At 41.2% G+C, this 24,800-nt stretch overlaps 1 pseudogene; it reads right to left on the minus strand.

Moving 5' to 3' along the window:
- Positions 1–11,884: 11,884 nt before the first annotated feature.
- LOC115461887 lies at positions 11,885–23,167 on the minus strand (annotated as a pseudogene).
- Between the last annotated feature and the right edge of the window lie 1,633 nt (positions 23,168–24,800).

Raw genomic sequence — 24,800 nt, forward strand, 5'->3', positions numbered from 1 at the left:
GTTTTCACCCTCTCCACTCAACCGAAACTGCACTTACTAAAGTCTCCAATGACCTATTACTGGCTAAATCCAGAGGTCAATATTCCATCCTCATTCTTCTTGATCTTTCCGCTGCTTTTGACACTGTCGATCACAGCATACTTCTCGATACCCTGTCCTCACTTGGATTCCAGGGCTCTGTCCTTTCCTGGTTCTCTTCCTACCTCTCCCTCCGCACCTTTAGTGTTCACTCTGGTGGATCCTCTTCTACTTCTATCCCTCTGCCTGTCGGCGTACCTCAGGGTTCTGTTCTTGGTCCCCTCCTCTTTTCTATCTACACTTCTTCCCTTGGTTCATTAATCTCATCTCATGGCTTTTCCTACCATCTCTATGCTGATGACTCCCAAATCTACCTTTCTACCCCTGATATCTCACCTTGCATCCAAACCAAAGTTTCAGCGTGCTTGTCTGACATTGCTGTCTGGATGTCTCAACGCCACCTGAAATTAAATATGACCAAAACCGAGCTTCTCATTCCCCCCCCCCCCCAAACCCACCTCCCCGCTCCCCCTGTTTTCTATTTCTGTTGATGGCTCTCTCATTCTCCCTGTCTCCTCAGCTCGAAACCTTGGGGTCATCTTTGACTCTTCTCTCTCCTTCTCTGCTCATGTCCAGCAGATTGCCAAGACCTGTCGTTTCTTTCTTTACAACATCCGTAAAATCCGCCTCTTTCTTTCCGAGCACTCTACCAAAACCTTCATCCATACCCTTGTCACCTCTCCTTTAGACTACTGCAATCTGCTTCTTGCTGGCCTCCCACTTAGTCACCTTTCCCCTCTCCAGTCGGTTCAAAACTCTGCTGCCCGTCTCGTCTTCCGCCAGGGTCGCTTTACTCATACTACCCCTCTCCTCAAGACCCTTCACTGGCTCCCTATCCGTTTTTGCATCCTGTTCAAACTTCTTCTACTAACCTATAAATGTACTCACTCTGCTGCTCCCCAGTATCTCTCCACACTCGTCCTTCCCTACACCCCTTCCCGTGCACTCCGCTCCATGGATAAATCCTTCTTATCTGTTCCCTTCTCCACTACTGCCAACTCCAGACTTCGCGCCTTCTGTCTCGCTGCACCCTACGCCTGGAATAAACTTCCTGAGCCCCTACGTCTTGCCCCATCCTTGGCCACCTTTAAATCTAGACTGAAAGCCCACCTCTTTAACATTGCTTTTGACTCGTAACCACTTGTAACCATTCGCCTCCACCTACCCTCCTCTCTTCCTTCCCGTTCACATTAATTGATTTGATTTGCTTACTTTATTTATTTTTTGTCTATTAGATTGTAAGCTCTTTGAGCAGGGACTGTCTTTCTTCTATGTTTGTGCAGCGCTGCGTATGCCTTGTAGCGCTATAGAAATGCTAAATAGTAGTAGTAGTAGGGGGAGGGGAGGGTTGCTGGACATGGGTAGCTGCAGGGGGGGCAGGGGGAGAAGAGGGTCGCTGGACATGGATGGCTGGAGGGGGCGCAGGGGAGAGGGAGGTGTGGAGGGGGTCCTGAGACCAGAGACCAGAGAGATGGGGTGGGGAGGGGGGCCCTGTGACCGGGGGGTGGGGGCTCACACTCACTCACTCACTGTCACATACTCTCATGGGCCTAGTTTGACTGTTTCATTTGGGGGGGGCAAAGGATGGGGCAGAGCATATTAGCATATTCATTTGCATATATATATATATATATGTATATATATATATATATAAATGAATATGCTAATATGGAGGAAGGAAGGGAAAAAGAGCTGGCTTTTTTTGGGAATAACCATAATGAATATGTATGAGATATCAAGCCAGCTCTTTCTCCCTCCCTTCCTTCCTTCTTTCCTCCTTACCCAGCACTCCCTCCATCTTGTAAGGCACTGCCTACCCAACAAAAACAGTGTTAGAGACATTGAATATCACAATTGTTGGATGTATTTTCTTTTAAGGATTTTGTGCAAGCTGATTTGCCCTCCAAAATATTTATTAGCAAGGTTGCACTATTGAGAACCATTTTCAGAATTAGTAAAGAAAGAGAAAAGGCAGGCAAGTGGTTTCATAAGATAGCCTTTAGGTCCTGCATTGTACAAAATAACGTGGGGAGGTGCTCAGAAGTCACATGTTCATAGACCCCTCATCTAAAAAAAAAAAAAAAAAATCCGCCAACAGCCTCCTAAAATACTTATTTCTAACCAGTGGGTACTATCCATAGTCATTCCCTTGTTTGCCAGCAACTAGAAAAATCATTCACCATCTTGGATATTAGGGAGGGGATCTCTTCACATTTCCTGATATGCTTATTGCTCTGGTCTGTGAAAACACTACCATTGTAGTTGTTGATGTTCAAACTTATTGAAAGAATCATGGGTTGATCAGCTTGCTAAATTGATTATTGCTAATGCACTTATTTTACCAAATTTGGAGCCATACTATGTCAATATAGGAATAATATTAAATTGAATTTAAACTCATGATACAAAATACCACCCAAAATAGGAGAATATCCAAAGCCGAGAACTCGGAGATACTTCCCCCCAAAAAGCTGTCTGATTTCATTATGTACATCTTTTGTACCTCACTCATAATTGTTACAGAAATCAGTTTGATTTTTTTTAAATAAAATACCCTCCATAAACATAAGAGTTTGTCATTTTAGGCACCTTAAAATTCCTCTTCATCTTTCAGCCATACAGTCAGAAAATTATACTTTAGGATAAATATTACAGCTCATATCTAACACAGTGAATTCTACTTTAAACTTCAAGTTCCGCCATGAAATGAAAGTCGTAAGTCGTTTCGTTTCACCCTCCCCAGTCTATGCCCATGCATACACTCTCTCTCACACACTCCCTATCTATCATACTCTATCTCTCTGTCACACACACACACAGTCTCACACACACAGACACTCTCTCACACAAACACACACACACACACACACACACACACACACACACACACACACTCTGTCTCTGTCTCTCTCTCATTCTCTCTCTGACACACACACTCCATCTCTCACACACACTCTCACTCAAACATACACACTCTGAGGAAAACCTTGCTAGCGCCCGTTTCATTTGTGTCAGAAACGGGCCTTTTTTTACTAGTATATTGATAAATTATCTGTGTAAAGTCATATGCATATTCATCTGGCTTATATGTGTAAGCCAGCTGGGTGAATATACATATAGAACTTTTTATGGATACTGTAATCTGATATCTGCTATTACTACACCCAGACTTAAATAATGTATAAGTCATAGGGAGAGTGGCTGAATTTTGTTGCTCTCCATATAACTTCTAACCCTGACCCAGAATACTTCTGGCCCTTTTTATTGTTTTAAGGATACATTGTTAAAAAAAAAAAATTCACAGTTGTCACATGCTGTTGACCATATAAGTGATTTTGAATATCTGCCCCATATTTTCCAAGGAAAGGGGTTTTGTAGACCTGAAGAAAGTACACAAGTACATAAGTAATGCCACACTGGGAAAAGACCAAGGGTCCATCGAGCCCAGCATCCTGTCCACGGCAGCGGCCAATCCAGGCCAAGGGCCAAAGTGCAGAGTATCCAAATTGTTTCCATGGCCATGAAGCCAACAGAAACTTGTAGCCTGTTACAGTTTGCCAGCTACTCTGGCAGATTCATATAACAACTAGCTATAACTACACAACAAAATATCCCTAAAAGAGATGTGTGTTGGCCTGAGTTAATGTGATGTTTTCATGGTTTGATTCTCACCAGAAGACTGAACTATTTGTGGATTCCAGACTTAGGGTGCATAGAGAAAAAGTTTCATTTTGGGTTTTATTTTGTTTCTTAACATTGGCATTTGCATCCCACCAGGGTATAGCCACAGGGAGGCTTTAGGGGGCCTCTCCCCCCCCCCCCAATTTGGGTTCAAGTCTGCTGTTATGGCTGGTGAGGGTTCCTAAGCTCCACCAGCAGGTGAGGTAATTCACTGGCAGCCTGGCAGTAAGTAGCACTGGGCCACATTCATGCCACACACCTACCCCTCCCATCCATGGGGGGGGGGGGAGCAGGTGGGGATGCAGGCATGGTGGCAGCCTATGAAAATTGCCACTGACTGCCAGGCCACTGGTGGAGGACCTCTTCAGATAGTGGCCTTGGAGATCACCACCAACTCAGGAATGAAGGGGACACAGTGGGGCAGGGAGGAGGCAACACAGAGTTCAACAATTAAAGAGTTCAACAATTAAAGAACAATGCACAGATTGTCTGCTATTGGCATCTACTACTGTTATCTTCTTTGAGTGCACTATCATCTTCAAATAACCAACCTGTCACCCCAAACAATAAAAGCCATGAGAATCAGAAGTAATTTTAAAAAGGTAATGTTTCTGCACCAACTCCAGTGTGTCAAGTTGAGGGTCATGTTTGCACACACCATGACCCTCAGAAGAAAACTCCAGAAACTTGCCCTCCCGAGGCATCAGAAAACAATTCCTAATATACGGAAGAGGAAAGGAAGGAAAGTTGAAACTATATGAGGAAAGTATTGGGCTTGGGTATAAAGTCTGAAGGAAGATTATAGGGTATAGGAAAAAAAGCCAAAGGTATAGATAAAGGTCATCATAAATAAGTTGATTAGAGAAAGGGATATGGGGGTGGGTTCATGAGGGAAGTAGAGTTAATTTCAAAGAAGTGTAGAGACAAAAATAGATAATTTGCATTTGTATTAACTTGGACAATGTACACTTTTGTAACTAAACACTGTTTTTCATTATTCTTTACATGTACAAATGAACAACGAGGAGGGGAATGAGGTGAGGAATCCGATTCAGTAATATCTGAAGATTTGGCATGGTGCAGTTGAAGGTAGTAGATTTTACAAAAATTAAATAAAGATTAAAGTACAAAACAGAAAAAAAAAAAAAAAGAAAACCGATTCCAAATTATATTTAGAAACTACAAGAGCCTGCTTAACCTGTATCCCATTAAAATTCTAAAGAAATGACTCCCACAGACATATCCATCCTCACCTGATAAGGGGTACTCCAAAAATGATGTTCCCTGGCTTCACTCCTCATCAACAGTACCAAATACATTGTAAAGATCCTACCTGTTGTAATTATCTTGCAAGCAAAATTGAAGTGCTTCATCAAAGACTGCACCTGACAGAAAGTTAGGGGTCCTTTTACTAAGGTGTGCTGAAAAATGGCCTGCGCTAGTGTAGGTGCACAGGAGCGTGTTTTGGACATGTGCAGATCCATTTTTCAGTGCGCCTGTAAAAAATGCCATTTTTAGGGGCCGAAAATGGATGTGTGGCAAAATGAAAATTGGCGTGTGTCCATTTTGTGTCTGAGACCTTATACCACCTATTCACTTAGTGGTAAGGTCTCACACATTAACTGGGCAGTAATCGTCAATGCATGTACAATGCAGATTACTGCCAGTTAGCGCCATGTGCCAGAAAAGAAAATATATTTTCCTGTGAGCATAGTGGATGTGCATAAAAAATGAAATTACCACCCAGGCCACATGGTACCTGGGCAGTAGCTCCAAACTGGCATGCATTGGATGCACGTGGGCACCTACGCAGCTTAGTAAAAGGGCCCCTTAATTTTCTGTGTCCATTGGCCTCATTGACAGCTTTCAAAATCTTAGCTACTTTTTCCTTACTATAACCTATGCTAAAATTTAACCTATAGTTAAATTTTCTAAATTATTATTTTTTTTAACCTTGGGGGAGGAGAGTCCTGGGGTTGTAGGAGTCATCCAGATTGCACATGAGTGAGGCTCGAAATATTCACATTCCCACTGTGAGTGCTGCCATTTACGGCCTGGAGGAACCATTTCTGAGCTGCTGGAGGCTTGGCAGGAAAGGCCATGGCTCTGCCTGAGCCTTGGGCCAAGTCAAAAAACCCACTGTGCAAGCGTGGTGACACCATCAAGTATGCACAGTGGTGATATCATCAACCACACGTGCACGGTGGACCCAATTTCGGCTGGGACCTAGGTGGCATTTAAGTTTTTGGGGTACAGAACCCCAAATAATGTATAGTTTAAGTGGCCACAGGGGCAGGAATGACTCAAATAGAGGGGGCTTTATTGTCATGATTGTGTAATTCATGCATGTGTGATTGCATGTAATATAGCCCAGAGGGTTCTGGGAGCTCACGGGGGCTCAGGAGAGCCCAGTAAAAGGTGACAATTGCTTGAATTCTTGCGCATGGCCAGCTATTGTAAAGGAGACTGGCACTGATACGCTCTTTTAAATTAAAATATTTAAAGTATTTAAAAAGCTTGGGCACTGTTAAAAATTAAAGAATTTAGGTGCTCAGTCGGCTACATATGTACTGTGACCTTCCCTTGGTCATTTTTAATCGTAAAATGCTTAAAAAAAAGGTTGCATCTTCATTTGAGGGTTAAAAGAGATTTAAAAGTACACATATTTGCATAAATCTGTTTAAAGTATGGCTGCAAGGTGTTCTATGTGGTTAAAAACAAAAATGAAAGGTTTTTTATAGTGTAATGTTATTGTTTTAAAAACATTTGGGTCTATGCAAGCATGCTGTCTCCGTAGAATTCTCTGTCTTGAATCTGATTGGCTGCACAGCTCTTTCAGAGAACTGGGGAGAAGACAGATGTAGATGTTGTGTAATTGATGTCTGAGAGATTGGTGTGTGATATAGTCAGTGCATTTTGTCTAGCAAAAAAGGTGCCGGTACTCAAATGCCAGGCTACCCTTCAGGGGTGAAGTGATCATTGAGGGACCCACCCTACAATAGCCAGGACCCCTGCAACCAGTCATAGAATCTATGACAAGGCAGAATTTGTATGTAGAACCTGAGCTCTTTCATTAAAATACAAGAACCATGGGTCAAATTTAGCAGACAGTGGAAAAGGTGCCGGTACTCAGTACCCCCAAGTACCCCCTCAAAAAAAGCCCTAGATATAGTATTTTAAACACAAATAGAGAGGGTAATACAGCATACACAGAAAATATACAGGACAAAAAAAGCAACACTGGGCCTTCAAGACTGGGGCAATAAAAGTTCTTTATTGCCCATAGGAATATTATGGGTATCTTCATGGTTAACATGTGCTAAAAATGCTAATGTGCCTCTGTAAACAGGGCCCTTGGCCTTATTTCCTAATTTTTAGGACATTTTCTCTCAAAGATTGAGAGCTAGGATAAGTTGTGTGAAGAAATTAACAAAGTAGTTAGTAGAATTTAATTATACATTTTTCGGTTTTAAACTGAAGAGAGTACAATATTGTGATTTGCTGATCATTTCCAGAAAATCTGAGAACCCTGTCAGTGTGTGAGATTTATTAAGAAGACACTTTAGAATAATATTTGGTTTATATCTAAACAATAAAAATATTCTGTGACTTAGAACTGAAAAATAAGAAGTGATTTTATTGAGGGGTCCTTTTACAAAGGTGCACTAGCATTTTTACCGCATGCTAAAAATAAGCACGTGCTAAATATAAGAGAAGCCCATATAATTCTATGGGCTTCACTAGCATTTAGCGTGAGCTAATCATTAGTGCGCTTTAAAAATACTAGCACACCTTTGTAAAAGGACCCCACAATGTTGAAATTCTTTGATATTATTCTCTGATGTAAATTTTAATTCCTAATTAAATAATTTTAGTCATTTGAAAGAACATGAAGTAAAAGAAAAAGTTTCTAATTTTTCTGTTCACATGTAATAAAAAGAGGTGGTATTTAAAATAAGTTGTCCAAGTGAGATGTTAAAATCTGAGAAACTTGAAACTCAGAAAGATTTATTTTGTGACAGAGTTGAATGAGTGAGAGCTGATTGTGGAGTAAAGTTACTCTGAAGACATCAAACCTAGATCAAACAAATCAAAGGCAAAATCTGCCTTTTCATATCTGACTACACTTCTTCTGTTCATTCTCTAGGGCAGGGCATCCCTTTAGCCCAATTATCTATGCTGAAGTGCATTCTTTAAAATGGGAAGCACAAATCTCACCACTAGAACCATATGTAGCAGCATGGGCAAGGTTATAGCATAGAACCCCAGCAAACACAGCTACTCAGTGTGGTGAATGTAAAACCAAAACACTTTCTGGCCAATTTACAAAACAATGTAAGCAGGCAGAAGCCTCTCCTGCCCTCTTAAATTGCTTCTTGCTGCCTAAGTGGTGATATTCAGCAGCTCTTAACCAAAAGTGGGCAAGTCATGGGCAGCACTGTGGAGGAGTCCAGGGGCACCCGCCTAGCTAAGCAGCCTAATTTAGAACAGCTAAAAAGATATCCTAAATTAGGCCCCTTAGCTATGCAGATGCCAGCACTGAATATTGGGCCTGCACCTGCATAACTATTTTTAGTTTTTAAAATTTAGTTATTTATTTATTTTATTGCATTTGTATCCCACATTTTCCCACCTATTTGCAGGCTCAATGTGGCTTACATAGTTTTGTTAACATTGTTATTACAGGATATCAGGTACAATTAGTAATGTGTAGCGATTAAGTAAGGGAAGAAAGAAGAAGAAGGAAGGGAGTGATTAGGGTAGTTATAGAAGGTGGGTGTTCATAATTGAGTGGGCTGGTGAGGTGTCTCAGTGAGGCTATAGGTTCTCATTGTAGGCCTTGTTGAAGAAAAATGTCTTCAGAGATTTTCGAAAGATAGTTGTTTTGTTGATTGCTTTTAAGTCTGTAGGTAATGCATTCCATAACTGTGTGCTCATGTAAGAGAAGGTAGTTGCATGCATCAGCTTGTATTTAAGTCCTTTGCAGCTGGGGTAGTGCAGGTTGAGAAATTTGCGGGATGATCTTGTGGCGTTTCTGGGAGGTAGGTCCACAAGGTTTAGCATGTAGATTGGGGCGTCTGCGTGAATGATTTTGTGAACAATCGTGCAGATCTTGAACTCAATGCGTTCCTTAAGTGGCAGCCAGTGAAGTTTCTCTCTTAGGGGTTTTGCACTTTCATATTTAGTTTTTCCAAATATGAGTCTGGTGGCTGTATTCTGGGTAGTTTGAAGTTTTTGATTGTTCTTTGCAACCGGCGTACAGTGCATTGCAGTAGTCCAGGTGGCATATTACCATTGACTGTACCAGGGTATGGAAGATGTGTCTCTGGAAGAAAGGTTTTACTCTTTTGAGTTTCCACATGGCGTAGAACATCTTTTTTGTCGTGTTTTTCATGTGAGTATCAAGAGTGAGGTTTCGATCAATGGTGACTCCAAGAATTTTCAAGTTTTGTGAGACAGGAAGGGAACAGTATTGTGTGATTATGGTGGAGAAGTATTTTGTGTTATGTTGTGAGGTGAATACAAGACATTGTGTTTTTTCTGCGTTAAGTTTTAGTTGGAATGTATCTGCCCAAGTGTGCATTATTTGGAGGCTTTGGTTGATCTCGTTGGTGATTTCATTTAGGTCCTGTTTGAACGGGATGTAAATTGTGATGTCATCTGCATATATGTAGGGGTTGAGGTTTTGATTGGCTAGTAGTTTGGCTAGATGTATCATCATTAGGTTGAATAAGGTTGGTGAGAGGGGGGATCCCTGGGGGACTTCACATTCAGGTATCCATGGGGGTGATCTGTTCGCGTTCAATGTTACTTGGTATGATCTTGTGGTCAGGAATCCTTTGAACCATTTGAGAACTGTGCCTCCTACTCTGAAGTATTCTAGTATATGTATTAGTATATCGTGGTTAACCATGTCAAAGGCACTGGACATATCGAATTGTAGGAGGAGAATGTTGCTGCCAGTCGCATTTGCCTGTTTGAATGAGTTCATTGCGGACACTAGAACAGTTTCGGTGCTATGGTTCGATCGAAATCCTGATTAAGACTCGTGCAGAACTGAATGTTTATTTAGGTATTCAGTAAGTTGTTTCGTCACTATGCTTTCCATGAGTTTGGTCATGAGTGGAATAGATGCTACTGGGCGATAGTTGGTTAGGTCCATTGTGCTTTTCTTAGCACCTTTCGGCAGCGGAGTGAGTAGGATGTTTCCTTTACCAGTGGGAAAGAGTCCATTTTGAAACCTGTGATTTACATGGTTCGTGAGGTCTATTTTGAATTTTTTGGGTGCGGGTCTTATTAGACTATTAGGGCAGATGTCTAATTTGCATTGTGATTTGGCGTATTTTTCGAGCCAATGTGAGATTTCATTTGATGAGACCATGTCAAAGTCGGTCCATGATCGATCTGCTGGGCATTCTCCGGGTTTTGGGTCTAGACATTCAAGGATATTTGTGTAATCCGTTGTATTGGTGGGTATCATGAGTCGGAGCTTTATGATTTTTTAATTGAAGTAGTTTGCAAGGTTGGTTGCTGATGGGGTATCTGAGTTGTTGGAGGTGACCGTGGTAGTATTTAGAAGATTGTTTACGAGTGAGAAGAGTTTGTGTGTATCCTTGTAGTTTGGTCCTATTTTGGTTTTGTAATAGGTCTTTTTAGTTTGTCTGATAGTATATTTGTATTTTCTTTGTAGTTGTTTCCAGTCTTTGTGTGTGTTTTCATCTTTTTTCTTGCTCCATGCTCTTTCTAATCTTCTGACCTGTGTTTTTAGTTCTTTCAATTCTTCATTAAACCATGGTATTGAGTTTTTTCTATGTGAGGTTCTGGTTTGAAGTGCTGCTATACTGTCTAGTATTGTTCTGCATCTGTTATCCCATTCTTGGAGAAATTGGGGTGAGTCTGTAGGTATTGTCCATTTGTCAGTGTAGAATTGATCCCCCTCTTGGCCTCTAAAATAAATCCTCTTCCTCCTGCCCTCTCCCCTCTGGCCACGATGCTCCAAGCCCCTCTCCTCTCCTGACCCCTCAAATGTCTAGGTAGCCCCCCCCAGGCATACTTGTCTCCCTATTGGTTTAGTGGAGGGTCATTGGAGGCAGGAGCATAACCCACTTGCTCCTGTCCCTTGCAGCTCCACTTTACATAAAGTAATTATGCTTTTACTCCTTAGATTGCATTTATTTGCCTGTTTTGTAAACGTTATGAATTCATGATGTATTTTATGCTTTCTAATAATTGTATTTATTTCATACTTTGCTGTTGTCTCCATTTATTTATAACTTTCTTATACAAGCCCTAGTGAATATCAACTGTGACCCACATAAGCTCCGATGGCCATAGCTACCTAAGTTAGCCCTGGATATTCAGTGCCGGTGCCCACACATGGCCCAGCATTGAATATCCAGGGCTAATCTCGCCAGCGATAGCCATTATTTAAAAAAAAAAAAAAAAACACGCTGGTCATCGCCAGCTGAATATTATATATATGTTTTTTTGGGGGGATGGTATTTATATGCACAAGTATGTAAAACCTGTTTCTTTCACAAACTAGATAAACTAAAAACAAAAAGGTCTCTTTTTTAAAATTGTTTTTATTGATTATTAAAATCAAAATACAAGAACAGAAAAGTCTCTTAAAGTTCATGTAATAAGCTTCCTGATGCTTTGTCTTTGACAGGGTCCTGCAATTGCAGTGTGTACCAGTCTTGTCTTAAGCGTATATCAAAACGAGACCTGGATGCAAGGATTAGCAGTTCACAAGATGCCAAGGTAAAACTTGACCTGCCTGAACTTAGCTTCTGCTGCTTACAGATATGTGGTGAAGGTTGCTGGAAGGCTGCTTCTGTCTTCTCTTAGCTTCCCTGATTTGCCTGTGCCCAGAGTTTTTATCTGGCTTCCTGAACCATGCCCTCCCTGCTCTGTCTTAACTGAGCCATGCTCTTTGTGCTCTGTACTGCAGGATTTAATGTTGCACTGTGAGGGAATGTTGTTAAGAAGAACTGGTAACTTCCTATATAGTCCATCACACAGCCACTATTTCCGATTCTCCTCGCACAATCAACCATTGTCAACCTAGTCCGTGTTCCTAGTCAGTCAGTCATGTCGTCTTCATCATCTCAGCCCAGAACCCTTATTGACAGGCAACCTCCTCTCCAGTGACATGGTAATAAATAATTGACTTCTATAAGAGGAAGGAAGTCCTCATAGACTGCAAAACTTATTCCATTGGTCCATTCTTATAAATCTCTGCCATGATCTCCTGCTTATCCTGCTTGTAGGAGGGAGTGTAACCCTCCTCACATCTTTTCACATACTTGGGAGTGTCCCCATCCTTCTCCAGTGCAAGTGGATCAAGCCATTGACATGGTGCTCACAGGGTGGAATGAAATATGGTCTGCATCCTACATAGGAATCATACAGGCCACCAGAAATAAGCCCTTTTTCGTCTACACCATGCTCTTGATGGATAACTTCCACTGCACCCCATTCCACAATCTAAACTTCAGCAAGTCTTCTGCTGAGATCTCCACATTTGTCTTCCTGTTGGAGTGAATGCAGTCTCTTGTCTGAAATTGCCTCCACAGCACAAAATAAGCATAAGAATAGCCGTACTGGGTCAGACCAATGGTCCATCTAGCCCAGTATCCTGCTTCCAGGAGTTGCTACAGGAACCTTGTCCTAGATCTTATTGTTGGACAGTTGTGAAACATCAAATCTATCTGGAAGCTTGAGATTCTCAGAAAACAAAATCCCTAGTTTAGAATCACCTCTGGCCCACCGCTTTGGTTGATAAGTCAGACATGTAGGCTGAACGGTGCTTGTGAGAACGTGGCACTTGGACAGCAGAATAGAAACTTAGAGTTATAGTTGGAGAAAATCATTGACTAGTGGAACTATGCCTTGAGCACAACAAAGCAAAAATCTTAAAACTTTAAGCTTGGAATAGAGAGTTTCTGGTAGTGGTGTATGATAGGTACTTGACTATCAGTCTGGTGCCATGAACATACAACCTTTGGAGAACAATTACATAACGTAATTACCCTTTTACTCCTCAGATTGCTTTTACTTGCCTGTTTTGTAAATGTCATAAATTCATGATGTATTTTATGCTTCCTAATAATTGTATTTATTTCACCACATTACTTTTGTCTCCCTTCAGCTGACATTTTGTAGCTACCTTAGATTATCGGCAATATGTCTTCCAGCTTTCAATTGACTTTTTATGTTTTCTGAACTACCTAAAAACATCTCAGTTTGAAATCTTTAATTCAGAACAATATAACATTTTCTTTGCATATAACAGCTTTCCAGAAGTGTTATGAAACATTTTGCAATCACTTGCAAAGGTGCATGAATATATGAAGTAGAATTCCGCAGTATGTTTGAAAAGAAATGACAGCTAGCAATTGTAGGCAGAGAAGAGATTAGTCTTGAAATAATTGATGGAGTTTGTAGAGAGAAAGGCACTAGGGCCTGATATTCAAAGTATTGAATGCATAGCTTACTTACTTTTGTATTTTTAATACTTGTATAGATAACTTACTAAATGGCCAATTGTTTTCTGTACAAGGGGTTGGCATTGGGGAGGGGCAAAGGTGGAATTAACAATTACCAGATCAATACTCAGTTTGTGTGGCAAGCATGTGTTACAATGCCATATATTTATCACCACTATGAATATAGCAAGCAGCTCTGAATACATAGAGAGAACACTGACCAACACTGGCTATACAGACATTGGCAGTATTTAGCCACTCTCTACATAGCTTTTTGCTATCCATAAAGTTAGGAGAATATCCATGCTCCACCATCACTCCACCCCAGCACTTCTCTGGATAGTGCGGTTGATCTCTAAGAATTTCTAGTGGCACTATTCATATACCCCCAAATTCTATATATGGTGCCTAGAGTTACATGCATTAAATTGGTCTTGCAGCCAATTTATGTGTGTAACTTGATTGAATAATGAGCCAATCAGTGCTGATAATTGGGTGGTAACAACCAATTATCAGCATTTGGACTTAACTAGGAGTTAGGCGCACTTCGGATCTGCACCTCTGATGTTACATGCACATCGGATCTGCACCTTCCTTCTTTCATGTGTTAACTATATGGTTAGTGGCATTCCAGGGGTATTCCCCAAATTTGCATGCATAAATATAGAATCGTACCTAAATGTAGGCATCTAAATAAAGAGACCTATTATATATGGTGTGGAGATTATTATTATATACAATTTCAATATTATCTCAAACACTCTCTCATATTAGTTTTCATAAATAGTCAATGCTAACAACGTTTCAAGCTCCAATATTCATTCATCACTAAGCCTTTTTTTTTTAAAGCTAAACGGGGATCTTCAGAGTTTTTGACAACCTCCACCATCCAGGAACCTTGTTCCAATATATTAGTGGTGCTGTTCACATCATCATTGATAAACCCGTGTAGCAGATTTTTTTCAAAAGTTTATAAATTGCCTTTTCATAAAATTCTCTTCATAAATTAACATCTTCCAAAAAAAGCTTTTTCAACTTTTTCAAATTTTAACGTTAATTATAGTAGTATTACTTAGCTTTTAAGTGGCTGTAAGCATCGATTTTTCTCCCAGTTCAATCCTCCGCCAACATGGCCAGGTTTCGAAATTCTTCATCAGGGAAAAGGTTTGCATTTATATGCTTGCTTCCGCATATAGGAAAAAATGTAGGCATCTGCATTTAGGCCTGCTCAAAGCAGGCCTAATTTAAGACACCTGCATGTAGGAGCGTTTACGTGCACGATTCTATAAAGGATGCATACCTCTTATAGAATCACGCTGTGTTTTTTTTCAGCACGATTTATAGAATTTATCTGATAGTACCACCAGAACTCAATGGATAGGGAACTTAACCGTATAGTGACTGCTGCTGTACTGCTGCTAATTGCTGCTAGGTGCTAACATTTATGTACATGTTTAGAATAACAACATATACCCACATATGTGCACACAAAGCCATGTATATGCCAATATTTCACCTAAGTACTATTCAGTAAATACATGCCTATCTTGCATAGCGCATATTTGCAAAGGTGGTATATACATGGACAGAGCATGGGCAGAACATAGGTGAGGCTCCCATTTATATGCGTAACTTACAGAATACTTTGAGTTTTGTTCAATGCTGCCACATTTAGGCACTTACATTTCCACTAGCTCTATGGCTGGTGTAAGTGCAACACCTACATTTAGGTGCGTTGATACCGGATTTCACTAATAGTCTTTAATGAAACCTAGGCATCTAGGTTTTGCTATAGAATAGGCTACTACAGTGCTCCCTTGGGACACTTAAATATCCTGCTTGTAGGAGGGAGTGTAGTTTATTCATTGAAGTGGGACTGAAGTGAGGGATGATATTAATCCAGTGTTTTATAGTGATGACCTGTGTTTTTTGTAGTTGTCCTGTTTTTTTGTATTTGATCAGTTTAATGTTTTAATTATGTATATTTTCTTGTTCTCCATCTTGGGTAAAAACAAAGTATAAGTAACTAAAGCTAAACTAAATGGAGGCACCCAGTTACAGAATTACCCCCATTCCCTAGATTCTATATAGGTTGCCCAACGTTCTCCGCCTTGGCTAAAGGCGGAATAAAAGTAATAAACTAAACTAAAACTAAACTAAATGGAGGCACCCAGTTATATAATTATCCCCATCCCCCAAATTCTATATAGGTAGCCCAAAGTTGGGCACCCAAATTTGGGCAAGGAGCCCAGAAGCATGTGCAAACTAATCAATTGGGTGCTAACAACCAGTTATTGATGATAGTTGGAGCTGATTGGCACTAATTTGGATTTGCACATGCATCTGCTTACACGCTATTCTATAACGATGTGTGCCTAAAATGTCTCACACACAACCCAAAAGGGAGCATGGCCATGGAAGGGAAATGGGTGGGTAAGGGGTGCTTCAAATATTTAGGCACAGTGTTATACAAAATTGGGGTTACAGGTCCATCTTTCACGTCAGGATTTGCATCGTTTCAGCTGGCATAAGTCCTTGTATCCAAAGTTGGGCGCAGGAATCCACTATAAAACAGGGGCATAGCTACGTGGGCCCCCGTAGATTTGGCCCTGGACCCCCCTGCCGATGACCCTCTCGACCCCCCCTCCCGCCACCAACCCGCCATCAACCCACCGATGCCATCTGTTACCTTTGCTGGCGGGGTACCCCAACCCCCACCAGCCGAGGTCCTCTTCTTCCTTTGTTCTGTTTCTGAGTCTGACGTCCTGCACGTACAACCCCCTTCCCGCTGAAGTCTGGCTACGCCCCTGCTATAAAAAGGCTCATTTATAGAATAGTATTTAGTGTGGATTTTCCCCAGAGCCTTCATTTAAGCATCATTTACTGAATCTGGCCCAATGGGGCCAATATTCAGACCACAGGAGTTAGACCGGATATTCAATGCTGGGCTGTTTCCGGTGACCAGTATTGAATATCTGGTTTATTTTTGGCTGGTTTAAAGATAACTGGCTAAGCTGATATTCAGCACTAGCCAATTATCTTTAAACTGGCCAAATATATCCCATGTTTTTGCGCAGCCAAATATGGCTGCTAAACTGATGGATAGCCGGTTATGTTAGGCGATATAACTGGCTATCTGATAGCCACTATCCAGCAATATCCAGCAGGAGCCAGCCAGCTATCCCCACTGAATATCGCTGGATAGCCAGTTATGTACCATTTAAATGGCCAGCTATGTGCCATTCACCACATCTGTTCTACCAAAGATTCATATAAGGAACAGGCTCAATTTCTGAGCCGTACATTTTAGGAAAGAGGATATTCTATAAGTGTGATTAAAAAAGTCTTATTATAGAGCTCTTTATGCCAATAGAGAATTGTTATTTCATCCAAGTAGGAAAGAAGCCACTGATAAACATATTTGTGTATTGAATTACTCTCCTTTGGAAGATAAAGTGGCATGCATCATTGACTACCCTGTATTCTCCCCAGGACCATCTATAGCTTACTCTGGGGGAGCTAATATTAAAAACTGCATTATGACTACGACCGATCAGGATGATCAATGTGAAAGTAGAGGAAGCCATATACCCTGAGGTTAATATGGGATTTGTGATACCAGCTCCAAAATGAAGGAATGGACTCATCCTTTCACTAATAAAAGATATCGGTTAAAGACAAACACTACTTGTGTTTCTCTGTTTTGTAGTATACATTATTTTTTGTCCATGTTTAAAGCTTTATGTGGGTGAAACCACAAGAAAAATAAAAACGCGATTGGTGAAACACCATAGTAGATTTCACACAAATGTGGTTTCTGCAACCATGGTTCAACACTTTTTGGACAAGGGACATAATTTTGATCAAATCCGATGGCATGTCATTGAACAAGTTTGTGAAAATCCACTGGTGGGCGATAAGAGCACAGAGGTTGGCTGAACGTGAATAGTCACATCTGATTGGGGTTTAAATGATATTGTTGAATGGAACACCATCATATAAGCACCAATATTTACATCTTTCTTGAGATCTGTTTTGCGATGTTTTATTGTGAATAAATTCTTTAATGCAAAGTTTGAATTGTTGATATCATCATGTGGGTACGTCCCTGTTGGCATCTCTTGATGGTTACAATGTTGCCAGAAAGTGACCTTCATTGATTATAATAAATACATGTGGTCTGAAAGAGTAGTTTAGCCACTAAAATGATTTATTTTTGGCAGACGCATCATACTTGCATGAAACTCTCCTGAAGAAGATCTGAAACGGGGCTCCTCATTGAGCAGTGACTTCAGTCTGCAGGGAGAACTGCAAGAAATTTATAAGTGCATTTTGATTTTGGGCAACCTTATGTTTTGATTTTTGTTACATGGACTTTGAAGTGACACAAAAATTCTACCTGTCACCTTCCTCCTCTCCTTGATAAAATAACAATTGGTTATTATGTACCGCAAATACCTCAGAAATGTTTCACTGTGGTTTACACAAGAGGAGCAGCAATCTTCCGGAATTACAATCTATTAATAATAAAAACAAAATACAACATAAAGATTCAAAGTAAAAAGTAAATTAATTAAAACTTAATTGTTAATAACAATTATCTAACAATCTCAAATTTCTGAAATAAAAACGTTTTCAAGGCTTTCATAAATAACCTGTAGTCCTTGAGATGGCAAACATGAGTTGGTAGAAGTTTCCAATTTTTTGCTGCCTGAGAAGCAAAGGACAAAGTAAAACGTCCCTTTAGGACTTGGATAAGAAAAAAGTCGATATTTGCAAAGAATAGAATTTCTTTCAAACTACAATTGTAATTAAACACATATAAGAAGGGGCAATGTTATGACAAAGTTTAAAAAGTGTGCAATAAAACAAATAGTATTCTAGCCTCAAAGTTGCACCCAATATTTGGTGATTTTATCAAATTTGGGGCCCTGTTTACAAAAGTGCGCTAAAAATTAGCATGCACTAACTGTGTAGGTGCCCATAGGAATATTGTGGATGCCTACACAGCACGCACTCATTATTAGCATGCTTTAACAGATGCTAGCACACCTTTGTAAACAGGGTCCTTAGTCAAGGAATAGTTTTGAATAGTCTGAAGCTTTATCAATAGGAATTTCAGACAATCCCTATGAATAATGTTACAATAATCAATCTGGGACAGCAGAAGCACTTGAACTAATATTATGAAAAACTTTTGAATACATCTTAATTTCCACATTAAGTGATAAGTTTTCTTAATTAACACATTGACCTGAGGTACCAAATGCAATATACTTTCTGCCATAATTCCTAAAATCTGAATCGGAGAGGAAAAACTATAATCTGTACCATTTATGATCAGGATATGATCTTGTGTATCTTTACTAAGATTTCCTACAGAAAGCAACTTAGTTTTTTCCTTATTCAGTTGCAACTGATTCTGTTTCATCTAATTCTCAATCAATGTGATACAATTCAAAATATCTGTTTTAGATGAATGCACAGAGGAATAAAAAGTCACTATCTTACTTTGCATTTTTAGCCATCTCTTCTTCTGTCCCTGTTTGCTTTCCTTATTTTCTTTTTTGGTTTTATCAGTTGTTCTTAAATAAGCATTGCTATACTGGGACAGCCAAAGGTCCATCAACCTCAGGGCCAGATGCACTAAACTTAACGAGCCATTAACAAGCCATTAACGAGCAAGTAGTAAACCTTGGCATACACTAAATGCTTCTCTGAGCCATTTTCTGATCATGGTAGCAGCTGACGAAAACGGAATGCAGATGAGCAAATTAGTACCCCAATGTGTATAAATCGTAATGTAATGAGATGCATTACAGTTTTCCGATTGCCTAACCGTGGAGGTCTGTACCTCTTGTTGGGACTGTGCAGCCTCTAAAAACTTCTATAAATGTAACAAAAAATCGGGAAAAAACGTCCAAGTGCTCGTCAGGGACGTCCTTTATGAACATCCTTCACTGTCTAGCCACGTCCAAGTGCTCGTCAGGGACATATAACACAAGCTGGACATCTTCCTGCAGCTTCTTTGATGGGCGTCCTTCTTGGATGTGTTTTTTTTTTTTTTACCTGCAATTAGGAAGGACTTCTCTGAAAAAAAAAAGGACATCCTTGTTTTTCTTACCTGCCTAAACTGACCACAACCACAGTTCTCTCAACAGTCCCCTCCAAGGTTGTTTTCAGTTTTGGTTTGGACGTCCTCGGACGTCCCGATCCTGGGGGGGGGGGGGGGGGCGCAAGATGAATACAACCTTGGAGGGGACTGTTGAGAGAATTGTGGTTGTGGTCAGTTCAGGCAGGTAAGAAAAACAGGGACATCCTTTTTTTTTCTTCAGAGAAGTCCTTCCTAATTGCAGGTTAGAAAAATAAGTCCAAGAAGGACGCTCATCACAAAAGCTGCAAGAAGACCTCCAGCTTTTCATAGATGTCCCTGACGATCACTTGGATTTTTTTTTCTTCAGAGAAGTCCTTTCTAATTGTCTGATGTAAGCCTGCCTTTAACATGAAAAGCAGTAAACAATGGAAATGTTACACAACAGAGCAGTAGCACTTAAATCAACTGGGGCTCTTTTCAGACAAGTTTTCTGCTTGTCAGGGAAGTCCTTTTTTTTTTTGTTTTTTGTTTTTTGAGTGAAGGATGACCATAAAGGACATCCTTGGCATGCGCAGAGCAGCCAGCATAACGCTTGGCTGCTCTGCACATGCTCGACCGGTCGACTCGCCGACTGGCTTCCGAGGTAATAGAGAATGCAAGTAAGCTACAACGAACAGCTCATTTGCATTCCCTTTCCTCGATGCATGGCCATTCCGTACCGATTCACTATGGAATTGGTAAGGGAATGGCTGTTCCGAGGACCTTAGTGCATCGGCCCGTCAGTATCCTGTTTCCAACCTCAAATTTTCCCCAAATCCATCTTAACAATAGTTTATGGACTCTGGTGGCAGTGCTATAAATTGGTGCCTTATTTAAGGTGCAGACAAGAGCGTGCATAGTGGCAATTTGATAACAGCTAAAAGGTGTACCTAATCCGTTACTGAATACTAGCACAAAGCCTCATTGATGCACCTACTTATGAAAGGTGAATGGCTAAATAGACACGCCAATCATACTTTGCTCCCGTCTCATCCCTAACCTAACCAGTTAGGAGATGGCTGGTTAGTGGTGATATTTAGCAACACTAACAGGCTCATTTTTGAAAGAGAAGGGCACCCATCTTTTGACACAAATTGGGAAGATGGGCGTCCTTATCCCAGGGTCGTCCAAATCTGCATAATCGAAAGCCGATTTTGGGTGTCCTCAACTGCTTTCCGTCACGGGGACGACCAATGTTCCCGGGGGCATGTCGGAAACATAGCGAAGGAGGGACTGGGACGTGCTTAACACATGGGCGTCCTCGGCCGATAATGGAAAAAAGAAGGGTGTCCCTGATGAACACTTGGCTGACTTTACTTGGTCCATTTTTTCTTATGACCAAGCCTCAAAAAGGTGCCCAAACTGATCAGATAACCACCGGAGGGAATCGGGGATGACCTCCCCTGACTCCCCCAGTGGTCACTAACCCCCTCCCACCCTAAAAAAAAAATTAAAATATTTTTTCCAGCCTCTATGCCAGCCTCAAATATCATACCCAGCTCCCTGACAGCAGTATGCAGGTCCCTGGAGCAGTTTTAGTGGATACTGCAGTGCACTTCAGGCAGGCGGACCCAGGCTCATCCCCCCCCCCCCCACCTGTTAAACTTGTGGTGGTAAATGTGAGCCCTCTAAAACCCACCACAAACCCACTGTACCCACATGTAGGTGCCCCCCTTCACCCCTTAGGGCTATGGTAGTGGTGTACAGTTGTGGGTAGTGGGTTTTGGGGGTTTTGGGGGGCTCAGCACACAAGGTAAGGGAGCTATGCACAGAGTCCACTGCAGTGCCCCCTAGGGTGCCCGGTTGGTGTCCTGGCATGTGAGGGGGACCAGTGCACTACGAATGCTGGCTCCTCACACAACCAAATGACTTGGATTTGGTCGTTTCTGAGATGGGCATCCTCAGTTTCCATTATCGCCGAAAATCGGGGACGACCATCTCTAGGGATGACCATCTCTAAGGTCGACCTAAATGTTGAGATTTGGGCATCCCTGACCGTATTATCGAAACGAAAGATGGCCGCCCATCTTGTTTCGATAATACGGGTTTCCCTGCCCCTTCGCGAGATGTCCTGTGAGGATGCCCTCAGGTAAACTTGGGCGACCCATTCGATTCACAGCTCTCAAGACAGGAGTAACAGATGAAAAATTCTTTATTGAGGTACAAAAGTGAGACCCAAAATAGGGTTGTGTTTTGGTGGACTTGCCATCTGCTTCATGGTTCACAGAACTTCTGAAGCCACTGCACTGTGTATGATACCTGATACAATGCATATATTTTTGAGAACACCAATAGAGCTTCCAGAGCAGTATCGCCAAGCTGTAGCCAAGGTGAATTGCTGAATGTAACAGGTTTCTCAAGTCCTGATGCAGGCACATATGCTGTGTGCTGCGGTGGCTATGAAAGCAAGTAGAATGTTAGGTATTATTAGGAAAGGAATGGAAAACAAAAATGAGGACGTTATAATGCCTTTGTATTGGTCCATGGTGCGACCGAACCTTGAATATTGTGTTCAATTCTGGTCACCGCATCTCAAAAAAGATATAGTGGAATTAGAAAAGGTAGAGAAAAAAGCGACACAAATGATAAAGGGGATGGGATGACTTCCACAAGAGGAAAGGCTGAAGTGTCTAGGGCTCTTCAGCTTGGAGAAAAGACGGCTGAGGGGAGATATGATAGAGGTCTATAAAATAATGAGTGTCGTGGAATGGGTAGACGTGAATCGTTTGTTTGCTCTCTCCAAAAATACTAGGACTAGGGGGCAAAGTAGTAAAATTGGAGAAAATGTTTCTTCACAACGTGTAATTAAACTCTGGAGAATGCCAGAGAATGTGGTAAAGGTGGTTAGCTTAACAGGGTTTAAAAAGGTCTAGACAGTTTCCTAAAGGAAAAGTCCATAGACCATTATTAAATTGACTTGGGGAAAATCCACTACTTATTTCTGGGATAAGCAGCTTAAAATGTATTGAACTTTTTCAGGATCTTGCCAGGTATTTGTGACCTGGATTGGCCACTGTTGGAAACAGGATGCTGGGCTTGATGGACGTTTGGTCTGTCCCAGTGTGGCAGTACTTATGTGCTTATGCTGAAACATGGCCATGTCAAGTTTGTTCTATATTTGAGAATAAAAGGTTTTGTACTACATTTCTGGAATCCTTGTCTTCTGTTGCCTCACTTTTTTGTTTTGTAGTTGCGCACTTACGAGGTTCAGATCTCCTATGATTTCAGAAATTTCTGTAGATCATATTCTAAAACTTTGGAAAACGGGAAGAAGACGTTTGTCCTCAGCACCATTACTTTTTTTGTGCTAAACTTGTTTTGAATGAGAAATTGACATGCTTTGTTTAGGATGAGCCGTTTGTCTCCACTGAAGTTATTAGAGTGTCTTGCTATCTCTATTGCCGCTTTGATTCTTCTCAGCCACTAATGATCTTCTTTTTCCAAAGTTTTTGTGCCCTCAAACCTAATTGTATGACCGAGTGCCTTAGCATGAAGGGCTACAGCTGATTTTTGTGTTGTAGATTTTGTGGTGACTCTTATGCTCTTGTACCCTTTCCTCTGTGGTGCATCCAGTTTTACCAATGTATGATTGGTCTTAACTGCATGGAATTTTGTACACTCCAGGGGTCTGGAGCAGATGTAGCAGGTCTTTCATATGTCTAAGTGTGAATACCAGCTTCTGTGCACTATAGGCTGTTTTGATGTTATTCTTCTTTAGCAGTTTTCCTATGTGATCTGTCACTCCTTGGACATAAGGGAGCACAACGAGTTTTTGCTCTTTCATGGGGTCATCATCTAATAATTGTTGTTTGTTGTTGATTTTGTGGGTTCAGTTGCCCAGAAATTTTAGGGCTTGAGAAGTAGCCCTTCTGCTAACACTTTCAGTTCCAGCTATGATGGTTGTGTTACTGCAAAATTCAGGGCACCAGCATTGAACATTTGGGTCATTCATGGCCACCGAAAGTTATCCAGATGCTGCAGCACGGTCATATCTCCAGCTACACTTCCCGAACTGCAAGGGCGTCAAATATAAGTTGATTTTCACCTCTTCTTTCCACTACTGGAGTCCTAAATACTGGAATGCTCTTCTGCAGCACCTCAAAACGCAAATGGACCACATCCTCTTCAAGAAATTGCTAAAAACCTACTTTTTTGCTAAAACGTACTCACCTAATTACTCAGCTGATTGATATTCCCAACGCGTCCCCCCAACCTGCTTAGTTATCTACTGCTAGCAACTGCTCCCCTTGTTTATTCTTTGTCAACTTTACACTGTTTTCTATATTGTAAATTTTCCTAATTTTTCTGTAAGCCACATTGTGCCTGCATGTGTGGGAAAATGTGGGATACAAATGAACCACAAATAAATAAATAAATAAAGATAAATGCCCAATTGGATAGCCTTTTTGCTGATTTAACTAGGCACATACCTAGTTAGCAAACTGAAAATTGCTGCTAACCAGGTAAATCCCAGCTCCGCTCAGATCCCATCCCCAGTCCCTGGATTTTTGGCAGTGCTATCCATTTGTGGGCCACTGAAAGTTTGGGGATCACACTATCAGTGTGATTTAACTGGCAAGTGCCTCTCCTGCTCAGTAAATTCATTTTTAATTATCGGGCTCCAAGTTTTCAGTGTAGCTTTCAACTTCCTAAAGCATGGTTGATAGGGAGTTTTAGTGAAGGGGCCAAAACTGAAAAAAACAGAAGAATAAGTAAAATCAAAGTGAATGTAAAAGCTGGTAGGAATTCTAAGGAAGTGTGCATGAAATGAGCAAAAGGCGGAATATACAGAAGGAGTTTTGCTTGGTGTGTGAATCACAAACCATATTTTTGGAACCTGAACATCATTGTTTAAAAAATTTGTAAGGTATAATTTTTTCATGATTTGCTAAACAGTGTCATGAAGAGATGTATGGTCTGTCTCCACAACTGCTTTTCTGCTCATTGGTAAATTGATGAACTATCTCATAGGTAAATGATGTGGAGGGGCATTTTAGAATGGGTACGCCCATCTCTGAAGACATCGTTGTGAAGTGGCGGGGCATCCCGTATTATTGAAACAAGATGGACGTCCATCTTTTGTTTTGATAATACGGTTGGGGACGTCCACATCTCAACACTTAGGTCGACCTAAGAGATGGTCGACCTAAATGTTGAGATGGCCGACCTTAGAGATGGATGACCTCTGTTTTCGCCAATAATGGAAACCGAGGACGCCATCTCAAAAACGACCAAATGTAAGCCCTTTGGTTGTGGGATGAGCCAGCATTCATAGTGCACTGGTCCCCCTGACATGCCAGGACACCAACATGGCACCCTAGGGGGCACTGCAGTGGACTTCACAAATTGCTCCCAGATGCCTAGCTCCCTGACCTTGGGTGCTGAGCCCCCCCCCCCCAAACCCCACTACCCACAAC

This window comes from Microcaecilia unicolor, chromosome 2 (genome assembly GCF_901765095.1).
Source record: "Microcaecilia unicolor chromosome 2, aMicUni1.1, whole genome shotgun sequence".
NCBI classification, from domain to species: Eukaryota; Metazoa; Chordata; class Amphibia; order Gymnophiona; family Siphonopidae; genus Microcaecilia; species Microcaecilia unicolor.